The 18,025-nt window shown below is 35.5% G+C and overlaps 1 protein-coding gene across 1 annotated transcript in view; it reads left to right on the forward strand.

Moving 5' to 3' along the window:
- Positions 1–18,025, forward strand: part of SOX6 (SRY-box transcription factor 6) — a 361,252-nt gene that overhangs the window by 49,124 nt on the left and 294,103 nt on the right. Inside the window, exon 2 of the mRNA XM_065755272.1 lies at positions 1,390–1,460. The gene's annotated coding sequence lies outside the window, so the exon portion shown is untranslated. The remainder of the gene's footprint in view (positions 1–1,389; positions 1,461–18,025) is intronic.

Consider the following 18,025-nt stretch of genomic DNA (forward strand, 5'->3'; position numbering starts at 1 on the left):
ACCACTGTCCTTGTTTAATTGGTGGCTCCAAAGCACACTAATGGCATAAATCAGCTGATAATGAGATTCAGACTTGCTTTTAAAATATATAATAACACAGCATTGATACAGCAAATGAGATTTGTTGACTTTCTGTTGGTATTACAGGAGAGAAGACACAATTAAACGTGTACTTTTGGGATGGGGGAAGGCTAGATTGGAATGAATAATATGCACTTCAGGGTGGGTGTATGAAATAAGGAGGATATTCTACATCAAGATAAGTTTGGTATTTTCTCCTTGTCTCCAGGCAATGTGCAGTACTGGCTGTTGTACTTTAGGATACAGAAATGTTGTGGGAAGGTGTTTCTTAAAGATTACCGGAGGCTAATAAAAATTATGATTTCATCTTAAATATAGTTACATGTTTTTAAACTGATCTTGCACCCACTGTTTTATGAACTGTAAATTAATCAGATAGCTTCTGGAGAACAAAAAGGTTTTGACCTAAACTGGTTGCCCAGGATCCATTACTATTTTCAGTTTAATGTTACCCAAATCCATCTTCACATTTTGGAAAGAAAACAAGGGCTCTGCAACAAAGTTTCTTTGTTTTCCTAAGAACTAAAAATGTGCTGTATGTAGACCAAACAATAAAAATAAACTACTGAACTACCTTCTAATGCATGGGGGTTCTGGAGAGAGGAAACCATGGATATTTAGAGGCATAAAGTGAGTCACTGTGCTAGTTAAAGAATTTTATAAGGCGAGCTCTGTGGGTTTGAGTTGCATCTGCTACCTTTCCAGCTAGAACTGAGAGGTACGCAGGAAAAAGAATGTTGGATTTAATCATGCCTTATAGTGAACACACTGTACTTAGTATAAGCTTCTAACTGGGATCTAGACCATACCAGAACAAAATTGTCAGTCTGTCCTTCTGTATAAATTTTGCCCCAGACGGGTTCCAGCTAAACATACCAAAACAGTAGTATTTTAAACCAGTCAAACTGCAAAATGCTGTTAACAAAATACTTTTAAAATGTCATGAATGTTCTGAAATGTGTTAAAGTATCAACAACAAAAACAGCAATCCAAAGAAAGCCTCAAAACTATTTACTTTGTTAAAAGATAACCATGCTTGCATTTATGACAGTTTCTATAAGCTGCAATGGACTGGGTTGCTATGGTGTGAGGTGTGGAACAATGAAATAATTGTTTCTCTTGGTATTGGCTTCCTGGAAACAGATTCTGTATAAATTACTTGGCTGAAATAGTCACAACAGTCTTGTGTACTGCTTTATTTAGTACATAGTTAAAAATCATAATTATTCTATAATAAGGTAACATCAGTTCTGTGCTTTCTTTTGTTCTAACTTCCTCCCCCCCCCTCCCCCCCTTTTATATTTTCAGGACAGTTTCATGAATTCAAAAGCAACTTACCAGTGATTTCTGGGAGCTGGGGCTGATTTTCTTGATTATTTGTAAGTATTTATTGAATAATTTTCCAGCTACAAGCATCTTTCTAATAACGTCTCAACACAACAAACAGAAATTATTTAAAAATGCTATTGTAATATCAAAGTTTTAAATTCTTGTTTCATTAAGAAATGTACCTCACTACTTACAAACATTTTTTAGTTTGTTTTTGCTACCAACATAAACTTCAGATTTTCACAAGGGTTACAGATACTTGACTTAATGCATATTCACATTATTTCAAGCTTCATTTTGTCTTTTTCAATGATACTCATGAGAATAGAGCACATCACTTACAACTGTTGCTAACGATATCAGTGTGTCTTGCTATTGTGATGAAAATTGCTTCTGGAAGTGAACTGGGGCTGTGATTCAAGACTGACAGGACTTTTAGAGGACACATTACATGGATTAATGGAGGAAATACTAGAACAACTGGTATCTGTTGAATTGGGAGTATATTTATATTTAAACTGGAGAAAGCTGACCTTTATGGTTGCAGCAAGATGACCGAGAGTGTAGCCATTTAGGCCATGGCCCAAGAATATGGCTTAGCATATGCACAAGTTCAAATAAAGTAAATGGGACTAGATCTCTGCATAAATGCTTTGAGAAAGGGAAAGTTAGAGGGGAGGATATGGGAGTAAGACAGTTATTTATACAATGAATAGAAAGCTTTCAGAATTGCTGTTTTGGATAGTCTTCAGCTTTAGTCGAGTATAATAAGGAAAATCTAATGGGACTTAGACTTGGCATGATATAAATTATTGCAATACCTCTTGTATGATGTAGTATAAATGAAACCAATCTTTGCAGCCTGTTCTCTTAAGTCACAAATATAGTTTATGAATAAATATTTATTCAATCATTTGTGGAAAAAGATGTTCACAGAACTACATTCATCAGGGAAAAATATGGCTGTTTCTCCTCTCAATATGGAAATGTGTTCAATTTGTACTAACTCCTTCCTCTTTACAAACGTTTATTTTGTATACAAATTCACTATTATATTTGTAGTTTCCTTCATTTATAGGTCAGTAGACATTTGCATCTTTTTAATGAACGGTGTCAGTCATATTTAAAGAAAATATCATTATCAAATAAGATGAACAAATTTTTAGAAGTATAACCTTTGAAAAACATTTTGAGATGGCAGACTAAAGTCATGGAGTGATTACTGAATAGACAGCGAGGAATTTTATGCAACTTTTCCTGGCTTTGCCACTGTGTGGCTTTCCAAGCAATTGCTTAGGCTGTCCTATGCCTCATATTTTCTCATCTATGAATGGAAGCAGTGATATATCAGTGAATACGAACAATACCTATTAATACTTCAATAATCAGCAAGATTTCCAGTCAGAGCAATGCAATAAATACTATAGTAGATTCATGATGAACATTTTTGGGCTTAAGAGGCTAATTGGATGAGAAGGTGTAAGTATTGTTTATTTTGTGCTCATGTAGTTGTGTGAATTTACAGAGTGCTTTAGTAATTGTATTATAGTATTATTGAATATCCTGAGTTAGAAAAGACCCAACAAGGATCATTAACTCCTGGCCCCACAGAGGACCACCCCAAATACAGGCCCTATGTCTGAGCATTGTCCAGCTCTCCTTAAACTCTGGCAACTTGGCACAATAACCACTGCCCAGGGGAGCCTGTTCCACTGTCTGAACACCCTCTGGTGAAGAATCTTTTTCTAATGCTCAGCCTGACCCTCCTCTGATACAGCTCTGTGCCATTCTCTCAGGTTTTGTCACTGTTACCAGAGAGCAGAGCTTAGCACTGCCCCTCCTTTCCCTTGTCATTGTCATAACATGCACTTTTAAAACAATGTTTGCGTTTAGATCAACCTAAACTAAAACCTAAACTACAGCTAAACTGTATTGAGCAATGTGGACTATTATCATACAACTATACACTGCCTTTTGTAGAAAAATAAGAAATATTTTAAAACATCTAGCATATTGTGATCATCAGGGCTAGAACATGATCTAGTATTCTTAACAAAGAAACCAAGTAAGTAACTCTACCAAGAACTACTAAATGAACTGCAGTCCAAACTTTTGCAGGTATTTTCTGCAGATTAGAGTGCAATCACACTGACGGCTAATACTGCTGCTGACTGATTGTATTCTTCTATTAAAGGACTTGGTTGGTGTTTAGCACTGTATGATCATATGCAAATCCTACGTTCATATAAGCTGAAAATAAAATGTAGGATGTACAACTGAATGATACAGCTCAGTGTCTCCTCAAATGTTGAAAACAGGATTGAAGTATATGTTCTATATTAATACAAGTTTAGATCCTAAATCATTTCCATTGTACCTGTCTAAACTTGAAAACGTTCTTTAGGTTTTGGTTCAGCACATACAGACTCTTAGTATTCAGCAACAGTAATATGTATAGTGTCATAAATTTTCACTAAGCTCTATAGACTAATAGGACAGGCTGTTACCTCAAGGATCTTTCAGTTTTAAAGCTTTATTTCTGCAAATACTTATTCATGTGTGTTGACTGTGGAAGCTGATGGGAACTGGATCAGGACATGAGGTTGAACAAAAAAGTCCCTAAGCAGATAATACAGTATAAGATGGAATCTTTGTGGGTTGGAGTGGGAGACAAAAGGTTTGTATATATAAATAGTTTTGAGAAGATTCAATTCAGTGCAGCTCTTTAAAATGATAAGTGTACAACTTTAAAATGTTATGCTATAGTACTCAGGCATATTTTTGTAGTGTGTTTGATTGACCTATACTCCAAAGAAGAGGTGTGTAAATCAGTGCTAGGAACAATTAATCTAATCTGTTTTAGAACATGGGGATACAACAAGATCAGCGAAATACTGCTATAGGTCTACACCACAGCTATTTCAACTAGGGGCTATATTAACTTATTCCTCAAATTTTTCAAAGTTTTGTCATAAATGCATTCTGCTGTAACATGTAATTACTTGGATCATCCTGTTCAGACAACTTTTTTTTTCTTTGTCATATTTGGCTACTTTTGTTCAGGAGAAAACAGGATTGATGATTCATACAAAAGCAACTTTCATGGAAAATTTGACATTTGTGCTTTTGTGTTATGCCCGCAGAGTAATTGTCCTAACTAAAGGTTACTTTTTTTTCCAGAATGTGGTCTTGACATGGTTTAATTTATTTAACTGTTCTCAAGTAGGTTTGTCTAGTAGGAAACTGCAATGGTTATTTAAAGTTACAAAAGGTAAAATAAACACCCTCTGATAGCATTCATGTAAAATGAATTTTTCTTGTACATCAGCAATTATATATACTTATTGCTAGCAGTTCATTTTTGTGCAAACATTTCATTGCGTCGTGAGTGAAAAGTGAAAACGCAAAGGGAGAAAAAGAATCTGATGTGAATTGTGGTAGTCGGTGGTAATGTGGTAAAGCCAACCAGCCAGTGAAACTCTAGTGTCTGGCTAGAACAGCTCTTCAATGCAAAGCAGGAGCAATTTTTTTGAAAGGTTTAACAACAAAAATAGAAACACGTAGGGGGCACACGCATAATCATACATCATAACACAGAAATAACTGATAACGTGAGTAGGCAAACTTTGTCATTTTTAACACTTCAGCCTTCATTTGATCAGAGCACTTTTTGCTTCAAACTCAGTGTTTAAAACGATCTTCCTCAATTTTAATATTAAGGCAATTTTTATACTTCTTTTGTTTAATTTGGAATGTTTTATTTAAAATGTTGAGACTGTGATTATTTATACCATCTAACCAAAAAAATTTAGACTATTTATGGGATGAACTGAAAGAAGCTGCTTATTTGGAGCAAGTGAAGGCATGTGGTTTTGGCACTATTTAGCTTTATGTGTTTTATTGATAATATCTGATATTCTCCTGAATTACAGATAACTAATTTTGAGAAAATACAGTGTCCGTGCTTATTAGATTAGCAATTTGGTGAATTCAGTTTTTAATAAGTTGATCTCAGCTTAATATGATTGTTCATCAGCATGTTGGTCAAGGCGACGTGTATCAGATTGTTACTTCTTTATGGAATTAATTGATTAAAAATTCCTCTTAAGAGAGCAAAGGAGTGCCCTACTGGAAGTTCTCTTTGCTGCAGCATCCATGACTTTTCAACATATCTACACTGGAAGCATCAGAGGTCATTTTCCTTTTCTACCTACTGTCCTGATAACATTTTGTGACATATGACCAATGTAAAACAACATGGTTGCACTGTGCTCTAGCCCCTCAGCAATTTAAAGCTCTGTTTTCCTGGGATTCTTTTATAAATTGTGAATATAAACTAATGTAGTAGGAAACTATCTTTGGTTTTATGCAGTGCTTAGGCTACAGTAGCACATAGTTTTTTGTAGTTAGAAAAAAAAGGTTCCAGCTTAAAAATGAGATATAAATCAATACGAATACAAAACTTTTGCCCTGAAGATTTTTTGTTGGTCTGAAAAAAGCTTCTGTATCAGATGTACTTATACTAGATGTATTTCAGAAAGAGTCCATTGTGTAGAAATACAACAGAAGGAAGGAGATTTCTTTAAACTCAAGAAATGCCTGGTGTGCAGATGTCTATGTACATTTGCTAGTGTGGATTCAATGAAAGAATAGACTTCTATTATCCAGTGTTATGTGGGGAAAAAAGACTGGAGTAAGAAAGGTGGCTGGAACATTCTCCTGGTGAGAATTCCAAGCAAAATTAACAAACAATTTATTTATTTATCAGTATGAATGTGTTTCATGCTCCTCCTTACCTGCCTTTGCCTCTTGCTGGGATGTCTGATGGGCTCCTCTGTGTGAATTTTTCTAAAGCTGTGTGGCTGTGGAAGGTCATCTAGGGACTCCTGGTTCTCCTAGTAGGAGTTACTATTGCATGATGCTGGCACTGAAGCATATTCCTATCTGAGTCCCCATTTACCTTCAGAGTGCAGCAGATGTTATTTTGGCTGCTTCTTTATTTACTGTACAGACTGTTTCTTGGTAAATAAATAGATATACAGTGTGCTCATGGTGTGGAAGCAATATGTATTGTATTCATTTTAGCCAGATTTTCCTCCAGTAAGCAAGTCGTGCACCTAGAATACTTCCAGGATTTTGATTTTTAACAGAACTTCTTCAGTATTTTTATTAATGAATTACATAATATATGCCACAAGAGAGAACATACAAAATAACAATTTGCATCAATATTAACCCAAAGGGTTCATCGTACTGTCATGCCATCAGAGTATTTAGAACTAGTCAAATAAGGGCACCACAGAGGGGTGAGAACCACCCAAAAAACTCCTGATGCACTGCACAAAGATGGAGATGTGTATGTAGTCTTTCCCTAGTTGTTGGTAGTATAACCATTTAGTGAAGATGTTGCTAGAAATGCTCTTTCAAAGGACTGTGCTCTGACTGTAAGGACTTCCTTGCTCCCTTGCTGCTCCATGCTTATGCTGCTCTAAATCTATCTGCTGTCTAAAAAACCCTTTTCAAAATCAGCAAGCAAAAAATGGAACTCCGTAATCAAATATTTCTTCTTCTGCAAGAATGAAATATGCTGTTCAGGTTATGCAAAGTGCCTGAGAGAGGCATCTGCTAAGAGGCTGAAATAAGAACATGGAAGCTGAGTAACTGTACAAGTTCGTACTTGGACAGAGTCCTATAGGTTTCTCTGAGTGACTGGCATTTGAAGAATATTTCTGGAAGAGATGGTTGTTCATTGCAAAACCAAAGCCTTAGGTCACTTAGCGGCTACATCTGGGAAAACCTGTAAAGAAAACTTTCTTCAGCTGCACTGCATATTACTATGTAAGTGATGCAAAGGATTTCTTTCTGTGGCATGCACAGAGAATACCAACAGTTGATACAAGCATTAACTTTTTGAATCATATTAGTTAAAAGGGTGAAGGTTATAAAATGCCCACAGACAGCTTCATTTTCTCCGTCTTGGTAATGCACATATACCAATGTCTGTTTGATTCATTTATTGACATAAAACAGAATTGCTTAGAACTAACCACTCATTCATCATGATCACAGCTACAGGAGGGTGTGGGGTAAGAGGTTAACTGCTTCCTAGATGTATCAAGATCTTTGGTATATACCAGTGCCTGACTCAATAGAAATCTGATAATGGGCTGTTGAAGGTAAAGCATAAGTGTTAATAGCTAAATAGAAAAATTTATAAAGACTATACTGTAAAATGTGTTTCTAAAGTTAATTAAAAAGAGCTGATCAGTGAAGCCCCCTATAAAATGTTACTTTAAAAATTTAAAGACAAGATTTAGCACTAGTCAATTTTAAAAATCAGTGCAGATATTCTTAAAATTCATTTTCCTTGGAAAAATTTTGCTTCTTGAAAACACTTTAATTCACACTAATAATGTGGAAAACTTTATTTTTACTTTTAGAAGTTTAATTTTGTGCACAGTGAAGATGAATTAATGTTTAGCATATCTGTATTAACAAGACATTTAACAGAATCAATTTGAACTAACTGGGAGCAGCTTGCTGTTCTTAATATATGTAAGGGATTCGGTACTGTGCATCATAAAATATTCAAAGACTATGCTTAGTTGTGTAAATACCATATTATCTTTATGGGTTTATTAGAGATTACTGTATAATCCTGGCTCTGAAAGTTGGTCTGAAGGATGCTCCCTGCAGGAGCCAAGAAACCCCAGGGAGTAATTAATCTAATTCCCCAATGCTGAAACAAAGAAGGTCGCATGCATTTTTGAAGTGTCACCTCTCCTGGCTTCCCCAGTGAAACAGCTCACAGAATGTAAGACTTCATTCAAAGTTCTTATTTTTAATATAAAAATAAAAGTTTGACCAAGAAAGAGGGATGGCTTCCATCTGGACATTGGCAGGAATGGAGGTTTGACCGAAAGACACGGGCCTGCAGATGATCCGAATTACTGTAGTGCACCAGAAGTCAGAGAAATGCCTAGCTACTCAAGTGGTGGTGTATTTGGAATTCTTACTGCTGTGGTATCTATTCTTTCTGAAATGTTTTTGTATTTCAGTTTACAGTACTTTCTTTTTGTTTGAAAACTGCCTGGTTGCTGGGGAAGCCCTTCATTTGTTTCCCTGGTAACACTGAACTGCAGCTAGGTTTGTTCAAGTGATCAGAATAAGGCGCAGGCACCTGCAACCTTAATGCTTAGCAGGATGTAAGTAAAATTTTCATTCCCCACCAAATCATTTTTTGGTGGAAAAAAATTGAAAGGTGCTCCTAGAGCAGGCATGAGGGATCAGAGATTTTATAACTTCTGAGAGTGTGGTAACAGTCCTTGATCCTACCTCAGCAAAAATGAGTGAACATTGTGTCAGGCTCACGATTAGTCAATCCATCAGTGGAAAATTGGCAGACCTTTACTTTTCAGAGACAAATAAAAATGTTTCAAAATGCACTTGGTCTATTAAACAGTTCTTCAAAGTTTGATGAACTCACTTTTTTTTCTCCTGTATTTAAGATATTTAGAATTGGACAAGCTATCTTAATAGAATATGCATTATTGATTTAGTTAAGGATTTTTTGTTTTAGTTTTGTCTTTGGGGTTTGTTTGTACTACTGAAATTTTATTTCATTGTTCCATTTTTACCAAGTGATTATAGTCTGTATAAAATCCAGTAGCAAAAATAAGAAGCTGAAATTATTCTAAGATGCAATGTTCTGTACTTGTCAACAGTAGGTTTCATGTTACTCTGCTGCTTCTTAACCCAGTACTCTTAAAGTATGGTTAGAAAGTTTTAATTTTATGGAATATTTCCTTTTCCAAATAATGATGCAGATTTTAATATAAATTTTTGTAAAGCTTGTTGGTATTGGTCTCTCCTCCAGCCCATATCCACTAAACAACAGTTATATCTGAGAGCTTGTTCATCTTATATTGCTTGGGCAAGTTTTTATCATTGCGAGATTACTTTTTCTCACTGCTTATATATTAGGGTAGTGTCCTATCTGAGCAAATAGTCCTTATACATCCTTACTAAGTTCATTAAAGCCAGACAGTATATCTGTATTTGTAAGAAGTAGAAACAGATTATAAAGGAGTGTTTTTTTTAGGGATTTGTTTGATAACAGTCAAAACATATTCACTTCCCTCTGAAGTACTAGGTATTGGTTGCTGCTCGCTCCAGGATTCTGGTCCAGAACAAGACTCTAATTGGTTCATAAAAGTCCAGACTGTGAAATATGGTCAGTGCTCATGTGTATCTTGTTAATGCTTTTGCTGTACCAAAAGAACTGCAGGACCTGTGTAATCTTGCTCCAGATTCCTAGATTTGTACATTTATACAAATTTGTACATGTGCATCCTCTTCACAGGCCAATGTACTTGAATAATTATACAGTTATTGAAACAAAATATAATAATTAATTCTTCTGTAGTCAATTTTTTTAGACTCAGTGTATACATTCTTATTGCCACAGGTCATGGTATGGAATTAAGACTGTGCAATGTTCAGCAGTGGTCTATGACAATAATCAATGTTCTGTCCTCTTAAGAACACTTAGGCAGAGTTCATGCATTTGAAGAGTGCTTTTTAAGGCTATGCCAGCTGTTTTTTTGTTCTCTTTCATTTTTTTCTGTACCTCTAGTGGTTTGTTTCTGAGTGCGAATAAGCTCCTTCATTCCTCCAAAACAGCCTTGTGTTTGAAATGGCTGTTTTTCTATGGTTTCTCCCTCACCCACCTGCCATTAACTATTTGGTTACCACTTGAGTACTTCATCACTGAGATTCAAACCTCATTGTCCTGTAGCCATTGTTGCTTAGCAGAGCACCCTTGCTTGCTTCCCACACAAACACAAACACACACATATAAATTAATAACTGAGTGGAACTCCTCCTCCTCTGTGCTCCAGAAGGAGCTGCTCCAAAAAGATGCCATTTATAGTATCAATAAGCTGCTTCTCCAAACCATGTACAGATGTGTTATTCAACCAGTTAATATTGGGGTAGTTAAAATCACCCATTATTATTTTTCTGGCAGATTTTGCCACTTCATTAATATCTTTCAACGTACTGAGTTGCTTGGCTGTTCCTTCTTTTACATGGCTTATATCATATCATGCCATCACAGCATATTCTGTAGTTTTGAGTTAATTGCCCAATTAACAGTGGTATTCATGAAGTGCTAGGAAAATTCCACAACTAATGATTTGGACAATTTCAAAATAGGTTGGTATTTCATAGTTTAAAATGTCAAACATGCCAATAGCTGCAAGCGTAAGACTGTGCAGGCTTAGAACCTAGTAGCTTAAAAATTCTGTATCACAAAAATCATAATCCAGCCCTGAGAAATGCATTTCCCAGCCCCCAGTATTTCCACGTAGGGAAGTTCTGCACTACCCTAATTTCTCTGTAGGCTGCTGAGATGGGAGCAGGAAACAAAGCCTCCTTAGCTTCCTTGTATTTCAAGGAGATGAGGAATAAAACCCTTCTGGCACCATGTATATACCCTTGGCTGCAACCTGGCCGCAGATGAGGCCTATGGTAGCACTGGGGAAGCTGCTTTAGCAGTGGCTATGCCTGACTGGAAGTATGAAAACTGAAGATGCATGTGGCTGGAAGTTAGCAAGATTAGCTAGAGGAATTTGTACTTTTCTTTCCTGTCGCCCGGATTAGGTAGGGATATTAACAATATGTAGTTAGCTTTGATGGGCCATTGTTTCCAGATGCAACTGAGAGTTGCCAATACACTCTCTAGGCAGTGATCTGATTTTTGTTTTGTTTCACCAGCTGCCATGCAGAGATGCCAGGGGATATACTGCCTACCCTTTTCACCATTTCTCGGCACCTCCTGTGCCATTTCGGAGTTCTAGGACTGAGGTGATGCCACGACCTGGTCTACAGAATCTGGGGATGTGCTAAGGTTGTTAAATAATTTAATAACCACTGTCCAAGAAAGAAGTGATTTCTTTTTCTGCTTTGAAATTCCTGGGTAAAGAAGCTAAAGGATAAGAAACTTAAGGTTTATTTCTTCAATTTTACACTGTTAGAATGTCACTACTTAACCAGTCTGTTGAGACTATATCTGTAATCTAATGCAAACTGCTCAGAGGTATATGCCTGTGTGGTTAAGGCCCTAATCCAGCACGGTGCTTTAAGCTCTTTGAGGTATTTCATTACGATTGATAGGAGTTCAAAATCCTGCGAATGCTGAGATTTCAGTGATACTGATTACATAAATATGGCTGTTTTTTTTTTTAATTAAATAACTGAGATGTAATGTTGTTTAGATCTTTCTTTTAGTCCTTCTTGGTGATATGCTGGATATTTTAAAAGACATTATAATTTGCATTTTATAAGAAAAATACAGTGAGCTATCTCATCTCATTCCACTTGGTAACTCAGCAAACTAACATTAACATTTTTCATCAGTATTCTGTTTAGAGTTTTCTAAACTGAACAGTATAGTGGTAACAGCTCATTTTTAGATGCTATTGCAGTTCTTTCACATCTTTATAGTGCTGTAGTAAAGCTGAATTTACTAGCTACCTTGAAAGTGGAGTAAGGCAGCATTAGAATCTACATTAAAGTGATTCAGTACTCTTTAGAGAAAAGTCTTCTTATCTTGAGATCAGGTACAGTATGCATTTTGGGTGCAGTTTTTTAAGGATTGCCAGTAAACTTGAATGCTACCAATAAGAGCTGCTTTTTTGAGATGCTGTTCTGTCCAGCCTATTGGAATTTAGGGGAACTTGGTTTGCTTTGTAAGCACATGTGATTGACATCAGCATTCAGGGGAGCTGCACCTGCAAACGAATGGGAGGTTATATCCTAGAGACTAATTTTATGGTTTGAATTAGTAAAGATGGAAGGGATCAAATTGCACATGCTTGTTTCTCCTTGGGAGTAAGTACATATCTTCAGCCTACTTAGGTATGTACAACACTGATATATTTTTCTACATGTCCTTCCCCATGGCTGTTCAGATTCTTTTAAATTTGAGCAGGATAGAGAGAATACCTTTTTGTAAGTGTTCAGAAGTTAAGGAGACACAAACCCTTCAAAGGTTGCAGTGTTTCCATCCAAATAAGCTGACCTGCAGTAGGCCCAGTGGTTACTGCTCCTGGCTTTGTTATGGTTTTGTGCAGCTGGCTTCATCTTGGTTTCCTTTCTTAAGTTTTGATTAACGTTTATTTAACGTTTTTAAACTATACTCTTATCGTGAGAGGCAAAGTCTGGTACCCAAAAAAGAGATTAGTAGAAGTCTCCAGGAATGGCTGTAATACTGATTCTAATAATTGCAGTTTCAATTATACTTATAAACACTATTGTAACCACTACTTCTTGTAAGTGCTACTTTTATCTGCAGAGATACTTATGATTCCAACTCCCTTGCAACCTTTAGAAAATGTCTTACTGCTTGTAAATGATCCAGGTTTCTGCATGTTTTATACACAATGTAAATTTCATGCTTTGCTTACTCACCTCATCACCATTGTTTATAATTTTGCACCAAAAACTTATTTTCAGATGAGGTAGAAATAATGCCTTTTTTTTTTCCGATCACAGTGTTAGAGAATTTTGCATCTATATGGCTATTGAAAAACATTTTCAAAGTTACATTTGTGTAATGTTTGGCTATACTTCTGCTATGCAGAACAAATAGTGCAGTTAGTGTTCATGAAGGTAATGCCTTCAGTGCTTTGAATGCAGCAGCTTTATGTTATTTCTCTTAATATGTGATAGCTTTTTGAAAATATTTTTTTTCAGATCAAATGCACTAAATTAAACTGCAGACTTAATAAGACCTGAGAATATTACCAATAAGCATAGATATCAAAAAGAAAAATATTAAAAAGCTGAAGCTGTCTTTTTCAAATTGTAGCTGCTGATTCTTTTGCTTATATTTTGCTTAATGAGATCTTTCTATTACCAAGCAGTTGCACAAATTCCCAAACTGAAGAAATGTAAATAGTGATTGACCATTCCTTGCTAACTGGATAACAATTTTACTGTTAATGACCATACTAACAAATGCAGTATTTCAAACTGAAAAAAATGGAAGAGGATTATTTTTGCATTAAATAATAATAATGAAAAAAATAACTTTTAATAACTTCAAAATAGAATAGGTACAGCTAGCTTTATTTAAGGTCCCAATCTAGAAATAATTCTGCATTTTATCCAGTCGCAAATATTGAAGGAATGTTATTTATGATAGATATATTAAACTTTATTAATTAAATATTCGTTGTTGATAATGGCTCAGATGGCTCATATATTTGGATAATTGATATTTAATCCTGATGTTAGGAGTTCCCAAATAACCGAATGTGGCTGCAGGTTTTCCACTCTTGCCCCACAGTTCTGCATGTAAAAAGTCATTGAAATATGTCATACATAAATAATTCTGCCCAGGGAAGGCCTAAGTGATGTTATTAAAAGGAACAGACGTAGTCTTTAACACTCTGACTCAGCTAAGTAATCTAGTTTTCGGTCCAAATTTATCTTTCAATTTCTCTCCTAATTCTGACCAAGATGAGGATCTCTTTGATGGTGTTTCAAGTCTGCTTGCAAAACCATGTTCTAAGTCTAATAGGCAGTGCCAAAAGAAGTTTTAAATTCTGCTATACCAAACTGTTCTTTCTTCAACGTTGCAGCTACTGAAATAGGATTATAACAATTAGTTTGGTTTTGAGTGAAGTGTGAAAATAACCTGATACTGCAGAAGACAGAAAAAATACCAACATTGAAATATTTCTGTCACCAGGCACATTCTGTGGAGTAGCCTGTTATGCAGTGCTCACAGCCACTACGTTCCAAACAATGGTTCTAAAATCAGGAAATAAATTCCCTGAAAAAAAAAAAAAAGATTCCTAATTGTAGCTATCAGGCTACACTGCCTGTTTTACTGTCACGTTTCTAGCAAACTGAAGTTTATAAACTTTAAAGACTGATGGTGGTTTCAGAGACGTCCCACTCCTGGTTATGGGTTCTGCGATATCACTGCTAGGACAAAAAACTAAGTGCGTCTCCACCAGCTGCAGAGAAAGAAGGTGATCTGAATGTTAATGAAGGACAGAAGTTTCACAGTAACAGAAAAACAGAGGCTCTATAGATAAGAGAATATTTTCCCAGGATGTCTCAGTCTGCAGTTGTTGTAACCAGAGGAAGTAATATTACTAAGGAAGTATTTAAATGTCTTTAACAGATACTAGATGATGAAGTGGAGTAGTCATTATATTCCTATCCATGCTCCTATCCAAGAGGTCTATTGAAATGCAATCTTTTGAGAATAGCCACTTAGTCCTGTTTCTAGACTCCCAGAGTAGTTTGGGCATCCTGTTATCTACAGAGTTCCAAATACTAAAGATTTCTCAGAGAAGTTAAAAATAAATAAGTAAATATTGCTGTTTAATGTGGCATAAAGTTCATAAGGCTCTTGTCCTTCTAAATTTAAATATAGTTCTCCTCGCTCCCCCATTGTGGAAAAATTCCCCTTCTGATATTTCCACCCTTATTTTCTAAATATCTTTTGGACCTCACAGTACCCTTTAGGGGTTCACATAATGCAAACATAATTCCTTGTCACTCCTGCTACCTTTTTAGTTCTACTTTCCTTACAGTGTTTCACAAGCCCCATGACACAATCCACTCTTTCTAAATATCTGTTCCATTGGTAGTCCTGCAAACACAAGCTGGCATGACCTTTCTTGTTCTTCCTGTTAAGAAAAATATGTCAATCAAAAGACAACCTACTTACAGTCAAATGTATTTGAATGTCTGGTTATTTATATAGCAAATAGTATACAAATATATGATTACAATAATTTTATAAAATATAACTAATATATATTTAAACAATATAATATTAATATAATCAATATATAAATACAAATATGTATGTATAAATAATTTGCTCTTAAGCAAATTAACAGAAAATTAGTGATGAGTCCACAATAATAACACTGAATTACTTGAATTCTGAGACTTGCACAGTTGGATCCTGAGCCTGTAAGGGTACAGCATATCCTACCCATAAAATAAAGGAAGTAATCCATCCTCGTGCTGTTTAGTTCCCTCTAAGCAGAGACATATATTTAGTTGCCAAGCTCTTCTCAATCAACTAATCCCAGGAAAAAAATGAAAAGATGTTGAAACGCCTATGGCACATAATGGATGTCTAATTCTTTGCTTCCAGAGCTCTCATCTGTAGTGCTTGACAAAAAGTTATTTTTTCTTGTTCCTTTTTAGCAACTTGATGGAATTGCTGTGGAATCCATTGAGATTAAATTTCTGCCATACACAGAAGGTGTGTGGCTTTCTGGAATGATAAAACAATTTTATCTGAATTCACAGTAGAGAGCAGAATCAGCAGGCCTAAAAAAAACAATTAATATGCAACAAGGGATGCTCCTCCAGACCATCTTTCTCCATTGTTTTCAGCTGAACATTACTAGCTTTAACATGGTAGATTTTGGTTATATATCGCATAATCTGTTCACAAGGCAACAGGAAGATTTAGACCCAAGTGTTACTTCAAAACGTTGATTTTGGGGGGATAATGGAATCCCTTTGGAATCTGATTTTTTTAAAACATTTAAATACTTTTGTAATCTCATTTGGGTGACAGGCCCTGAAAAACAGTTACATAAGAATCCATCGATCTACTGTACTTTCTTGTTAGCCATCTACAAGTACCTACTGTGGAAATTATCACCATGATACGTGAATACCATGCACTATTTTTTTTATTTGTTTGAAATAAGGATATGTTCTAGATTCTTTAAAAGAAGGAGAGAAAAGATAATTTTACTCACAGTTCTCTAAGACTGGTACCTGTTGTGGGAATCCTTTATTTGAATGTTATTTTGAATCTGGTCAGGGGTAATGATCATTGTAATTGAATACTGCTGAAGTTAAATTGGGAAAAACTTGAATTTTGAGTGACAAAACACCCTGGCAACAGTCACAGGCTAAAGACATAGCTCGTAAAATGATATTATTCTAGGAATCCATTATAACAAATGTGAGCGTGTTGGATCTGTGATAACTGAGAATCATCCAGACAGATACCTTATTGCCAAGGGAACAATGCAGTTAAGACAAAAAAAGGAAAACAATATACATATTATATATACATATATATATATATATATATATATATATATATATATATATATAATATAATTGTTTTATTTTTAATGTATTAGCACAATAATATTCAACAACTGTGTGATTTAGCCTCTGCTTTATGTGGTTATGGGATTACAAGTTAATTAGAATTAGTTAACACTGCTAATCTATACTTAGATTTATTACTTCTAAACTATATCAAAATTACTTTTGTGAAGTCACCCTTTGCACTATTTCATCCATGAGAAAATTGATAAAAAGGTCAATTTTCTCGTGGAATAAAATATGCAGATGATCCTTATTTTTTCTCTGTTTTTACACTTTCCTGGGGAGGTGCCTAAGGCTAATTGAAGATGGATATAGAAACTAAGTGACAAAATCTCCTGCATGATGAGCTTGGGAAGCTGAAACATGTCATCCTGTTCTTATATTTAAATATAATGCAGTCTGTTGTCATGTGCTAGTGATGTCAAATATCATCTGAGCATTCTTTGGGCTATCTGTCTTCATGTGCTACTAGCACATGTACATATTTCTGTCCATTTTCTGGGGGTATGTATTGGGCTTATTCCTCCACTAACATTCCTTCCATCAATTCTGGATGCAGGCCAGCTCTACCAGCACGAGAATTTTATATCTGTTTCATACGTTAGTATGATGTCTTAAAAGGCCGCTCCCTAATTCCTTCCAGCTAAGACTTCTTCATTTATTCTGTATTACAGTGCAAAGGTTTCTTCTTTTGAAACAGTTAAACTGTTTTACATCTTTGGTTTCTTCTGTCAAGCAGTATGGAATACACAGAAGCCAGGAAGGTCTTTGGTACATGAGCAGTGCTTCTGTGCAATTACTGTGTAAGGAAAAAAAGAAAATAGGTATTAATTCTCAGTGCTTGTTTTCTTACAGTAGAAGATGTGTGTAAATCAGATATGGACCATAAATCAGAGTTATTTTCATTAATTCTGCAGTTGAGTTTTTGTTCATTATTTACATCTTGGAAAGATCTAATTCTGGAGAGCAGCTGAGTAGGAGGATCCTGCTCTGTAGTCAGCTCTGACTGATAGCTTTGAAGCAGTCTCCCTTTCTGTCTGTGAAAATATATCATTCTATAATAGATGGGATTTGCTGGACACGCTCTTCTCGAAGAAATGGACAAGTTAGCAACATTTTCCATTGGCACATCTCCAGGGCAGAATATTTATTACTGTTCTTGCATATCTTTATGTTTCATCTACATGCTTTAATTTTTGTGTCTTAGTAACATAAGAATTTTAACCTGTTTACTGGGTAAAAGTAGATGCATAGTTAAAAGTGGTCTCAGTTTTTGGCTGCAGAAGTATATTATTCCAGAACACTTCTAAAGCATCTGAAGACTTAAGAGCCACAGTATCACTTTCAAAATGCCAGTTTCACTGTGCATATCTAGGGGATGCTTCAGATACCTGCTGCGGATGAACTCAACAATAGACTATCCCAGGACTCTTCATGACCGGGA

The sequence above is a fragment of the Cyrtonyx montezumae genome, unplaced genomic scaffold (assembly GCF_038088225.1).
Source record: "Cyrtonyx montezumae isolate F1298 unplaced genomic scaffold, pur_monq_1.0 scaffold_10, whole genome shotgun sequence".
Classification (NCBI taxonomy): domain Eukaryota; kingdom Metazoa; phylum Chordata; class Aves; order Galliformes; family Odontophoridae; genus Cyrtonyx; species Cyrtonyx montezumae.